General features: G+C 43.0%; 3 non-coding genes and 1 pseudogene across 3 annotated transcripts; all 4 read left to right on the plus strand.

The window, feature by feature from the left end:
• The first annotated feature begins 2,965 nt into the window (after positions 1–2,965).
• LOC134312986 (U5 spliceosomal RNA) lies at positions 2,966–3,081 on the plus strand. Its single transcript, XR_010011895.1, has one exon. It is a non-coding gene; the product is annotated as a U5 spliceosomal RNA (small nuclear RNA).
• Positions 3,082–3,190: 109 nt separating this feature from the next.
• LOC134313462 (U2 spliceosomal RNA) lies at positions 3,191–3,381 on the plus strand. Its single transcript, XR_010012341.1, has one exon. It is a non-coding gene; the product is annotated as a U2 spliceosomal RNA (small nuclear RNA).
• A 393-nt stretch (positions 3,382–3,774) lies between these two features.
• LOC134312993 (U5 spliceosomal RNA) lies at positions 3,775–3,889 on the plus strand. The gene has a single exon (XR_010011901.1). It is a non-coding gene; the product is annotated as a U5 spliceosomal RNA (small nuclear RNA).
• A 117-nt stretch (positions 3,890–4,006) lies between these two features.
• LOC134312693 (U2 spliceosomal RNA) lies at positions 4,007–4,141 on the plus strand (annotated as a pseudogene).
• Positions 4,142–13,279: the final 9,138 nt, after the last annotated feature.

Below are 13,279 nucleotides of genomic sequence, written 5' to 3' on the forward strand. Positions count from 1 at the left end.
TTATCTCACCAACACATCAAGTGTATATCTTTACTTGACCACCAGCTGATTTTCATGCATTGCATATGCTGTGTTTAATCTACTCTCACAAATATATACTTAGTCTATTTCTATACTGTTTGGCTGTAATGACACATACATATTTTTGTGAATTTTCCCAATTAAAACTACCTTGCGGACCACATCACTTGGTTTCACAGCTATTCTTCTTGTTGTAAATCTAAAAAATTTTAAATGTGCCACTGCCTCTGAGCCAAACCGTGCTGTTTCCATTTGGAAAAGCTGTACCAAAAATACTGGATTGTTATTATTTTCTTTTGGGTTATTTATTATTGACTTTATTACCCCAATGCTACCATTTTCAGCTCAGTAGTATAGCTATTGTGTTTATGCCCTTGTCCATGTGCCTCTGTTGTGAACACCTTTCCCCTTAAAACAGCCCGGTCATAAAATCATATTGGTCTTCTGAATGCTACAAAATGGAAGTAGCAATGAGCATTCTGTTTCTTCCAGTGACTTCAGACAGGGACAACCCAGCAAAACAATGTCATTAATTTTCTTTGCTTTTGATGTCAGAGGATAGCCAGCTATCCAATTATTACCTAAGTTACTCAGGAAATCTCACATTGTTGGTAGTGTCTCACACAGAGTTGACAAAATTGTTAAAGACTGAAAGATGGTAAAACGCAGAGCTATTTGCCTTGGTATAGATTGTGTACCATGGCATAACTGCATAAGTTTTTGATTATGGCCTTCGAATGGAAATGTAGATGTTGACCATAATGGTCCATGCATTTTCACAGAGAATGGCAAGTGAGTCAGTAGGTGTACATTGAAAGACATGTGACACAAGCCATATGTTTTTGGCATCTGACAGACAAATTTGTTCAGTTTTCTAGAGGCGTCTGCAAAGTCACACTAGGTGTTTCAAGTATTTTGCTGGCAGGATCATTTGCAGCACTGGTAAGCTATAAAAAAGTAACCAGCTCCGGCGTTCTGCAGCTTTGCACAGTCTGTGGAACTCTGGGTACATCAGAGGGTGGTGAGATGGAGAGCAACCTTTGATCAACAGTGTCTTTTGAGGTTCCAATATACCATGGGCAGTCATGATATTTGCTGTTGAACCAGAGATCTAAATACTGTTTTGTCACTCCAAGCAGTACACAGTGCATATAATCTACAGGGAAATTCTTCACTATATCAAAACCAGTTGAGCTGCTCAGGAAAATCAATGGTGACAGTGACTTAACGCCTAGGATATGATCAACACCCTCTTCAATGGCCTTCTGTCCACATTCCACGACATGTTCATGGCTTCTCATTTCAGCCTGTACAGTAGGATACACCCTTGTGTAGCCTCTTCCCTTTGCCACAACCATTCCTCCACTGAGACAGAAACCACAACCATATGCACCATTAAACTGGTGAACACCCTGAAGCATGCACCTGGCCACTGCATCACATGTACAAGCTACAGGGAACACTCTTGAAACTCTTGTAATGCCTGTTTTTGGATGCACCCATTTGACACCATGTGTGTTACTCTCTTTAATATCTTCTACAAACTGTTTCAAAAATGTGGACATTTCTGGCTTTCCATGTCCAAACCAGACACCTGCCAGCAGCACATTTTTATAACGCACTTCAGCTGGAAGTTCATTTATTACACTGTGAATTGGCCACAGAGAGTATGGTGAAGAATTAAAAACAGAAATAATCACAATTCCAAAGCAAGGACACATCACCACAACTAAAGTTTGTGATTACTTTAAGCATTTCACTGTGATGTACACGTATGTCTGTATGCTCTACAATAGGGCAGTCCTCCCTTTGTAGGATGTCTCTGATCTGACTGTCAAGTGATACACTAATAAAAAAGTTACCTTCCCTAAGATTTTTATCAGTGTCACTTTTTTCACCACAGGCCATACAATGTGTATTCTGCTTGGGTAGACACATTCCACAGCCTTCACAAAAAAAATGTATGGTAATAGAATCTGCTGGGTTTTTAAACATTGTTTTGAATATATGGAGAGAATGTGGCAAAATGTTATTTGCTGGTAGGAGGTGGCTTAGTAGTTTTAAATTATCTTCTACAGCCAGGGCCGGAGTGGCCCAAACCCGGCCCACTTTTTCCATGGAGGAAGGAATTTGAATAAATGAAACAGCAGCTAGCTCTTACAATGCCTTTTTATTGGGTATATAACAGAAAAAACTTCACTTAAACATGTTTAATTCAAATTTAAATCAGATAAAGATTTAAAAGGTAAAAAAATGTGATAAAGATAAAAACGGATTTACATTTGTACAGAAGCAATAAGTTGAAATAAAAATAATTTGAAATTAAAATTGCATTTGCCTTCCCAACAGAGAGGTGCTCTATCGTTAGGTTTACACTAAACTCTTAAGTAGCTTCACTACACGCATATTTAGTAGGCTACCTACAGCATCAAAAGCCTCCTAAGCAGTGCACTGGTTTCTGCAACTTTATTAATAACGGTGTCATTGTCTATAGACATGAGACATGGCTTATCTGCTGCTCTCGGGTTAAAAAAAATATTTCATTAAGGGTTAGCCTATTTTGCTGAATAACATAACATGCTTGAAGTCAAACAAAAAAGAAATTGTGCCTGCTGGGCACTGTTGAGATAAGGGGTACGGTGCCTTAGACTTTAGCTTAGCCCAGGGTTTCCTCGGTCCTGCGCTAGGGAGTCCCCTTTTTCCCGCTTTTTCATTTCCCCTCCGTTTTACTTAAAAAAAAAAGAAAAAAAAAAAAGAGAAAAATACTTAATTTTTTTCCACTCTGTGTTTCTCCAGGCAGAGGCTGTGCTGCCTCCTCTGCTGCCTCGTCACCCACCCGACGACCCAAGGGCCCTCCTGCTGCAGGCAGGTTTTTGTCGCTCTACCTCGAGCCCTCTTCCTTGAGCGGCCGGTGGCTTACGGAGGCCCGGGCGAGCGGTGAGCAGGGCTGGAGTTTCTCTTCATTCACGTACAAATCTTTCGCCTTTTACTAAAGATTTCCATGGAGAGGAACGTTGACAATTTCAACTTATTTTTTAAAGGCTTTGCCTTTGCAAAGCTGCTCTTTTGCTGGTGGAATGACAGAAGGTGTGAAGGCGGCCGGTCGGCGCCGTCCGCTAGTCCGGGCCCTCAAAAGGTAGGGCCCGGGGCCCGGCGCCTATTTCAGGTTATCGCTTCTCAGCCTTTTGGCTAAGATCAAGTGTAGTATCTGTTCTTATCAGTTTAATATCTGATACGTCCTCTACCCAAGGACCATATATTAAATGGATTTTTAGGCCCGGGAGTTGGAAGAGGGGCTTGCTCCGTCCACTCCACACATCGACCAGGTATTGCATTGCCTCCTGGCACGGTGCACCCTCATAAACGGTCAAACGAAAGAGAAATTGACGAATGCTGGTGACTGGCCCCTGCTGGAACGCTGTTGGGATTAGGGGTACGGCGCCTTAGACCTTAGCTTAGCCCAGGCCCGGGGTTTCCTCGACCCTTTTTGCGCTAGGGAGTCCCCTTTATCCCGCTTTTTCATTTTCCCTCCGTTTTACTTAAAAACAAAACAAAAAAAAACAAGATAAACAGGCCCAATTTTTCCCCACTCTGTGTTTCTCCAGGCAAAGGCTGTGCTGCCTCCTCTGCTGCCTCTTCACCCACCAGACGACCCAAGGGCCCTCCTACTGCAGGCAGGTTTTCGGCGCTCTACCTCGAGCCCTCTTCCTTGAGCGGCCGGTGGCCTTCGGAGGCCTGGGCGAGCGGTGAGCAGGGCTGGAGTTTCTCTTCATTCACATACAAATCTTTCGCCTTTTACTAAGATTTCCGTGGAGAGGAACGTTGATAAGTTCAACTTATTTTTTGAAGGCTTTGCTTTTGCAAAGCTGCTCTTTTGCTGGTGGTATGACAGAAGGTGTGTGGGCGTGAAGGAGGCAGGTAAGCGCTGTCCGCTAGAGTGGGCCCTCGAAAGGTAGGGCCGGGGGCCCGGCGCCTATTTCGGGTTATCGCTTCTCTGTCTTTTGGCTAAGATCAAGTGTAGTATCTGTTCTTATTAGAGATGGTGGTAAACAATGTGCGTATGCCGGTCAGGGTTATGCGGCTTAGAAATTCTTTGAGAATTGAATTGAAGGAAACAAGTAACGAGGCACAGAGAGCTGGATTTAATTTACAGAAAATTGTACAGGGAATTTTATGGGATGTTTGTAAGCAACAGACGGCAAACATCTTTTGTCTTCAAGACTTTACATCTGCTGGCTACGTGGATATCACTTACCAAGACATGGAAACATGCGAAGACTTTTTAGCTACGTGGGAAAGAATGAAAGATCATCAGGCCATCGGGGGACTAAAGGTGAGAGCGATGTACAACTGGGAGGAGGTCAATGTTACAGTACATATGTACAATCCTTTTGTTGAGGAGGAAGACATTAAGCACTACCTGCAAAGATACTGTTTAAATGTGGAAGGGGGACAGAAGGTACTCAACCAGTTTGGAATATGGAACGGGAGGAGAAGGTACAGGGTAAAGTTCCGACCAGATCCAGGGGCCCCGGGCGGAGTGGCACAGCCTCCTGGATCCTTTGCGATCGGGCCACATAGAGGCTTCCTATTCTACCCGGGACAACCTATGCACTGTTGGAAGTGTGGAGCGGTAGGCCACACAATGGCTACCTGCAGCAGCAGCCAAAGATGCAGGCACTGCGGGTCAGAGAAGCACGGAACCTTTGACTGCAAAGGCCCCAAGAAATGTAGCTTGTGTGACGGTGAAGACCACCTGTACAAGAGTTGCCCCACAAAGAGAAGAACATTCGCGGAGCTGTTCTCCCCAAATTTTGTAGGCAAAAAGTTTGAAAACACAGAGTGAAGCACATGGAACAACAGGGGATGAGCAGGCGGGTGCAGAAGCAGGGCGGCCTGAACCAACTGCACTGGCGTCTGAGAAAAGAGCGGGAACAAAGACAAAGCAAACCAAAGAGCTGAAGGAAGGAAAAGGAAAGAAGGAGACAAAAGAGGCAAAAGAGCGACGAGAGAAAGACGGTGCCCCCTGTAGGGAAGTGGAGCAACAAACGGCGGGCAAACGCCCATTTACTGGAGATGAGCTGGGGGCTGGACCAGTCAGGAGAACACGCCCCGGAGGGATAAGCTGGAGCCAGATAGTGGAAGAAGAGGAAGAGGAGACAGAGCAGATCTCTGAAGATATACTCAACAGCCTAAATGATGAAGTACAGAGAACACCTATGACTTACTCTGGAGCAGAAGGGGTGAGTACGAATACTGTAACAGGGTCAGGAGACCAAAGGAAGATTCAAGGGGGTGATGAAGGGACTAAAGGAATGGAACAGACATAAAGAAAAACATTATGGAAAGGACACTAAAAATAGGGACGTTCAACACCAGAGGACTGAAAAACGTGAAGAAAAGAAATTTGGTTTTTAGGTTCATAGAAGATTTAAGTTTGGACATTTGTTTCATTCAGGAAGCGCACCTAAAGGACTTAAAGGACATTATAAGATTTCAAAAGGATTGGGGGAGGGGAAATCAGTGTGGTCCATAGGGGGGTACACTCAAGTGGAGTTGGGATTCTGTTTAAGGGATGGGAAATGAACATTAAACAAATTATAGGAGGTTAGCCCAACCTTTGTTCCCCCTCTTCATTGTCATTTCCGTCCCCCTTAACCTCCTCCTCCTCTCCCTAATTCCTCCCCTCACTTCGAGTGTAGAAAAGGCTCCCCCAAAACTATGTCTAGTTTTGTCGGTCTTCCAAGCTGTGCCCATACATCTATCTGTATGTGTTAATAAACGACTCTACTTCTGAAGACTGGCGGTCTCCTGGCTCCTGAATTTGGCTGAATTTCTAACAGTTGGTGCCATGACCCGGATGGCAAACTGAAACCTTCTTGGTAAGTAAACGCCATTTCGAACGTTTTGTTTTGTTTGTTTTTTCTGCTTCCTCACCATGTTTAGTAAAAGTAAAATTGCCCAGGATATTGGTAAAGACTTCTGGAAGCCTCCTAACTATAAATCCAGCACCTTAGTTAAGGGAGGGACTGAAATGCCTGAGTGGACTGATTTAGAGTTTGAAAAGTTAATTAATGACGTAGTAAAGAACCACATTAATGAACAAAAGAGACATCAGTACTTTTCATCCAAGGGTTTCACTAGGGCTGGGCGATATATCGAGATTTTATAAAATATCGATATATTTTCATACGCGATATAAGATAAGACAATATCGCGTATATCGATATAGATGTTGCGTTCCAGTTAGATCAGACAGTTCGTCTTTCTCTTCTCCTAGTTTGTCTCTGCACATGTTCACCTGCCCCGCCTCTCTCCCTCACTGAACACAACTCACCCCTCCCCACCGCTTCACCAGTAATTCCTGCAGGCAGCGATAGCATGGAGACGGATAAAGACGTGACAGAAGCTATCGAGGAGGAGCTGCTTACTAAAAAGAAAAATAATGGCTCTTTTTGGAATTATTTGGAGATGGTTCGAATTCAAAGTGTCAGATGAGCAGCAGAATAATGTATTCTGTAGAGAACGCCGAAAACAAGTCCAGACAAAAGGTTCCAGCTCCGTGTACCTTCATTCGTTTTTCACTTCAAATCCCAAAGTTAAAAAACAAGAAAACGAGTCGTTATTTGTTTTAAAAACCAACACAAGCGCATGCACGCGCTGACATGCACGTATTTACTTCACATTAAGTGTTGAGAAAGTAATAATAACGTAGCGGTGCGTCTCCTGTTGTTCTGACTCTTGTGTTTGTATATGTGATGTGCATATATTTGCTCTATCTGTAAAAACAAATATTATGGGGAGTGATTTCTGTACTGGATGTTGTACGTGGTTGTGTTAGTTTATACTGGACGATCGCCCGACGTCCGACACGTCATTTATTTATCTTCTATTATATTATTTCTTGTTGTCGGCCAATAAACAACCAAACATTATTAAATTACATGAACTAACTCTGCAGTAAACAAGGAGCAAACAGCAATTAAACAACAAATAAAGCTGTTAAATAATAATAAAGTGCATGAAGAAGAACGCTGATTAAAATACATTAAATGTTGTAATAGTTACACAGTAACATGAACGATTAGTTCTGCCTGTATTACAGAACTGAGTTCTATACAGTAAAAGAAAATATGAATGTAAATGTTAATGTTGTGGCGACATATACATAAAATAATGTATAAAGTCCAAACATGGGGGGTGGGGGGTTAACGAGGGGTTTACTTTAACAGGGTTTTACTTTTAATGTCACACAAGCTCAGCCGGAAACTGTCATTCCGACATCTTCCCTACACACTCGCTCCCTGCGCCCTATAGTAGTACACTTAACATTCTTAAAGGGCCAGACAATATATTTGTAATTCACATTAGACGACAGGAGATGCCTTAGAAAACAACTTTTTTTTTTCTTAGAATAGCTCTTTTTTTTTTTTAAGGAAAAATAATTCTTGTGTGAAGCTTCCCCAGCATGAATATTAATAAAAGTGCCTGTAAAAAAATTGGAACATGTAGCTTTGTCTCAGAAGTGTCTTTTTGTTATTACCTTATGGGATAAAAAAATATCGAGATATATATCGTATATCGCCATTCAGAAAAAAATATCGAGATATAATTTTTGATCCATATCGCCCAGCCCTAGGTTTCACTGATAATAAAATAAGGACTCCTGCTGAGTGTAAAACAGCTTTAGGCTTCGGCCTTAAGCATGACTCAGTTAAGGAATGTCTGTTTGTTTATAAGCAATATTGGGAATACAAGTTGAAATCAATGGATGAAAGGTTAAAAGAAGCTGAGGCAAAGGTTGTTGAACTAACCAGTAAATGTAAAAAGCATTAAACAGCTGCTATAAATGCCCAGAGAACATGTGTGAACCTTCGGCATTCACTAATAGATCTTGAGCAGCAACATGCTAATTGCATATCTAAACCGAAACGTCAGTGCCGTCCCCCACCTGTAACCCCCCTGCCAGGTCAGCCATGCTACACAGAGGATGCCTTGAATAATGAGACTGACCACTCTGATGGATCGGAATTCTTTTTATCTGATAAGGATTCTGACCATGCTAGTGATCAAGTATATTTTTCAAGACACATTCAAATGCGACCTGTGACTAATGTATCACCAGAGGTACATAATAGGGAAGGTGAAATCAAGGAAACTCGACCAATTTGCCCAGCTGCTTCAGCCCTTTTGTGTGCTATCAGTGAAGTATCTGAGAAACACGTTGATGTTCAAATCAGAGAACAGAATTTTTCAATTCTTGTAGACACAGGGGCTCAAGTCACTACTTTGTCTGTTAAAGGTAATCCTAAGGATATGCAAACGGTTTCAGACAAACACATCACAGCTGAGGGAAAGGGTAATGTTGGTATTCCCTTAACTTTATCTTCACCCATATCTGTTAATCTAGGGCCTAAAAGCATTTCATGGCAATTTTGGGTAGGAAAAGTTGAAAATATGTTTGGCATGGATTTTCTGAGGGAGCTTATCTGCTCTTTGTTCATTTCTGCAGATTCTTGTGTTTGGAACCTTGGTGTTGATAATGTTATATTGAGTAGTGAGAATAAGGAAACACATGACACAGATATGAAGGCATTTCCTGATCTTTTGGCTAGCAAAGAACACAAGGCCTTGCGTGACAAAGCACAGTTGTGTTGTGCTGGTGTACAATATTCATGACAATGGGTTACCCAGGGTTCTAGATGAATTTTGCCTGCTAGAAGCTCTGCAGTTAATGCAATGTCACTGGCAACTACAGTGCACTAACAGTGCACAAATTGCGAGCTTTCTTAGATCTATGCAAATACTGGAGACCCTGGATAAATTATTATGCTGCAATTTCACAACCACTATACGATCTGCTTAAAGGTAACCCTGGACAAAACGTCATGAACGCTAGAACAAATAATAATAGTCAAGGGTCCTCATTCTGTGTCAGCACTACTCAATAATGGTAGAATCTTGTCAGTAACTGCCTCCAGATGGGGTAACTGGCGTGCAGTTTTGACAGCTCCTAATGTGGTAATTCAGAATGCAACCATGAACAATCCTTCCTCTCTTATGATTGATGCCACTGAGGAAGGAGACGACCATGATTGCATTGAATTATCTAATCCTCATTTTGTTTTTAAAGATGCCCCTCTCGATAACCCTGATTTGATTCTTTTTACTGACAGTTTCTTAAACCCCAGTGATGGTCAGCGTAGATCTGGATGGGCAGTAACTGACAGCTACCTAACTTCAGCCAGTGGTAGTCTTCCTCCTTCTTACTCAGCACAGCAGGCTGAGTTGGTGGCCCTAACTAAAGCATGTAAACTTGCATCAGGCAAGAGGGCTATGGTTTATACAGATTCTTGTTATGCATTTGGGGTGGTCCATGATTTTGGACATTGCGGAAACATAGAGGTTTCCTGACGGCTGCAGGTACCCCTGTTAAAAATGCTGATTCGGTACAGAATCTTTTGGAGGCAGTTAACTTACCTACAGATTTAGCTATTGTTAGTCAAATCACACACTGGGGGCAGATTTGCTGATGAAGTAGCGAAAAGGACAAGTTTTTACCACCAGCCACTTACTAATACTGAGCGTAGCAGTAATAACACATCTTCCATTTCTAAGTTAAAGTCTGATTCTCCAAGCTGAGAACTTGGATTACTGACTCAACAGTGAAATGTGAGGGAAAGAAAACATGAGAATACATGTAAGGTTGTGTCTGCTCCTCTGAATTAATTTAGGGTCAGTAAGAGGAGGGGTGGGTAATATACAGAGCCACAAGAGAAGAACTGTATGTGTCTAAAACTACGAGGGCCAAACTCTGTGGTGAAGATTTCCACACACTGTATATTACCATAGTAGCCCCTCCTAAGGGACAGATAGTGAGGAGCAGCAAGTAACCTTACATGACAAGTAAATTAATTAATTAAATTAATTAAAGACACTAAACTCAATGAGGAACAGTTCACTGCGTACGTTTCTTTGTGTTTCCCACAGAAATACCCAGAAGTTGGATGGTGAGCTGGGTATGTCTGCATGACGATCTGCCTAGTTGACTGTTGAAGCCCACTAGAACAACATGTCTACCTGCCACACTCCAACGTAGTTTCACTGCATGGGATTGCACATGGATGAACAATGGAGGTGTGACATATCGCCATGCAATCAACCATCCAAGCTCCTGGACTGCATCCATCGTGGACACACCTGAAGACACCACATCTCTCTAAGGACATATCCAACATCTTTGTCGACATACATCCAAGTAACAGCCATAAACAGCTCCAGAACTTGGCTGCATGAACTTCTTGGACAATCTCTGCATAACTTTACAGAAATAGGCATTGTCCTATTCTGTATAGTTATAACCCTTTTAAATGTTTGTTTGTATGTTTTGTATTTTGGTTTTGTGATTCTCCATTAGGGAGAATCAGAGGGAGCATTAAGAGAAATTATCCCCCTTTTCTTACATTTTGTATATTGAGTGAGCCCTCCAGTTTGATCCCCCGTCCTGTATTACCCCCACTCCCTGTCTCCTACACACCTAATCGTGTCTCCTCACATCTTTTGTTATCCTGTATCCTGACCCCCTCCATTGTGCACTATAAAACCAACACCCTTTTATTACACTAGCCCAACCTTTGTTCCCCCTCTTCATTGTCATTTCCGTCCCCCTTAACCTCCTCCTCCTCTCCCTAATTCCTCCCCTCACTTCGAGTGTAGAAAAGGCTCCCCCAAAACTATGTCTAGTTAGATTTTTTGTCGGCCTTCCAAGCTGTGCCCATACATCTATCTGTATGTGTTAATAAACGACTCTACTCCTGAAGACTGGCGGTCTCCTGGCTCCTGAATTTGGCTGAATTTCTAACAAACTGCACAGAGAATCTCTGGAACATCCTTCCCTGCACTACAGGACATTTATCATACCAGGGTGGTCAGGAGAGCCCACAACATAATTAAGGACAGCACACACCCCCAAAACTACCTATTTACTCCTCTGCCATCAGGCAAACGCTTCAGAAGCCTAAAGGCCAGAACAACAAGACTGACCAACAGCTTTTACCCACAAGCAGTCAGACTTGTGAACAAACATGGACTGTCACATACACAACTTACCTCATGAACATTGTACATCCTCTACAATGCACTATTGCACATTTAAATGACTGCTGCTACTTCCACATAATGTTGCACAATTTGCACCTTAAAATAACTGCTGCTGTATTGTATGTATTTATGCTGTATAATACTGCAATAATTTCTGCACCTTATGTGACTGCTGCTATATGCCTTCTTTTTTTTACTGCCTTAGTTTATTTCTATTTTTTATTCCTCTGTATATAAAACGTTTTTTTATAGTTTAAATTTATGTATTTTTTTAAAAAGTTTTTTTTTTATACTGTGTTTTTATTCTGTTAGTTTAATTTAGTTTTTATGTATAATACTTATTGATGTTTGGAGGACGAACAAAGTAAGAATTTCATTGTACAGTGTAACTGCCGGTTCTTCTGTGCACATGACAATAAAACTCTTGAATCTTCTTGAATCTTGAAGTATTATAGGAGGTATTTTAGGGAGAGGGAAGTGGAGGTAGAAATAGGACAGGAATTTATAAAAGAACTAGAAAAGGAGGTGCCTAGCGACATAAAGCAGGAAATAAATAAAAGCATAAGGGAGGAGGAGGTGAAGGAGGCTATAAAGAGCCTGAAAAAGGGTAAGGTACCAGGGATAGATGGTATACCGGGAGAGTTTTATAAAAGGTTTAAAGAAGTGGTAAGCGGAGACTTAACAGAAGTGTTTAACAAAATACTGGAGGAAGGGGAAATGAAAGGAACAATGGCGACAGGGGTAGTGACGGCAATATACAAAAAGGGAGAAAGGGAAAATCTAGATAATTATAGGCCATTAGCGATGTTGGGGGTGGATAGTAAAATAATGGTGAAAATATTGGCAGGGAGGTTGAGGAGGGCACTGCCACATGTCATCCATGTAGATCAGACATGTGGAATAGAGGGTAGAAGCACGAGGTGGAATTTACAGCTTATCAGAGACGTGGTGGCGTGGTCAGGAGACCGGAGGCTGCCATTGATGATAGCAAGCCTGGACCAATCGAAGGCATTCGACAGGGTGGACAGGGAATTTCTGTATAGGGTAATGGAAAAGATGGGGATGGGAGTAAAATTGGTTAGATGGGTTAAAACAATGTACAGGAGGACGTACAGCAGAGTAAGTATGAACGGGTATCTAGGGAGGAGGTTTGAGACAGCGGGGGGTATATTACAGGGGTGTCCGCTATCGCCACTCCTATTTATAATGTACATGGAGCCGCTGGCGGAAAAGATTAGAAAGGACAGGGAGATAGTAGGGGTTTTGGTGCCGCGAGCAGGTGGGTATAGGGTAAAGATAACGCAGTACGCAGACGATTTGACAATTTTGGGTAGAACAGATAGGGATATAGAAGGGGAGGGGACCAGGGCAGAGTGGACCAGCGTGTCTGACACTGGCCACTCTGAACGTCAGGGGCCTAAGGCAGAAGAAGAGACGCTGTGCTGTTTTCCAGTCACTGGAGGATCAGCAAGTAGACGTCATCTTTTTGCAAGAGTGCCACCTGCGTACGAAGGACGAGGGAGATCGATTCTCTAAAGACTGGAAGGCAGGCCCCGCAGTGTGGGGGCCAGGGGAGGGGAAAGCGGATGGGGTTGGGATCCTCTTCGGGTCCTGGGAATTTGTAGTGGGGGAAGGGACAGTAGTGGTTCCAGGGAGGGTGCTGGCCATGGACGGACACTGGTGGAACGTACCGTTTAGGGCGGTGTGCATCTACGCACCAGCAGTAGCGGGACGGAGGGCTGGTTTTTTCCAGGTTTTTGAGCCGCTGCTCTGTACCAACAAAGAGAAGTGGGTCGGGGGTGACTTTAATATTGAGGTCAGGAAAGACCGAGACCTCAGCGCCCACCTAGCCGGCGCTGGCTTGAAAGATGCTACCGGGAGAGTTTTATAAAAGGTTTAAAGAAGTGGTAAGCGGAGACTTAACAGAAGTGGGGAGACCGCAGGACCAGGTCCCCCTTGTAACACCTGGATAAATACCCGAAGGAACTCTTCCCGTTTGGACTACCTGTTTGTCCGAGAGAAGGTTAAAGTAAGCCAGGGGAAGCTCTGCCCGTTTTGGAGTTCGGACCATTGCCTAGTGGCCGCCAGCGTTGAGACAGGGACAGTGTCATGGGGTCCGGGGCAATGGAGGCTGAATGTCTCTTCTCTCGGAGACCCA

The sequence above is a fragment of the Trichomycterus rosablanca genome, chromosome 4, assembly GCF_030014385.1.
Source record: "Trichomycterus rosablanca isolate fTriRos1 chromosome 4, fTriRos1.hap1, whole genome shotgun sequence".
Lineage (NCBI taxonomy): Eukaryota > Metazoa > Chordata > Actinopteri > Siluriformes > Trichomycteridae > Trichomycterus > Trichomycterus rosablanca.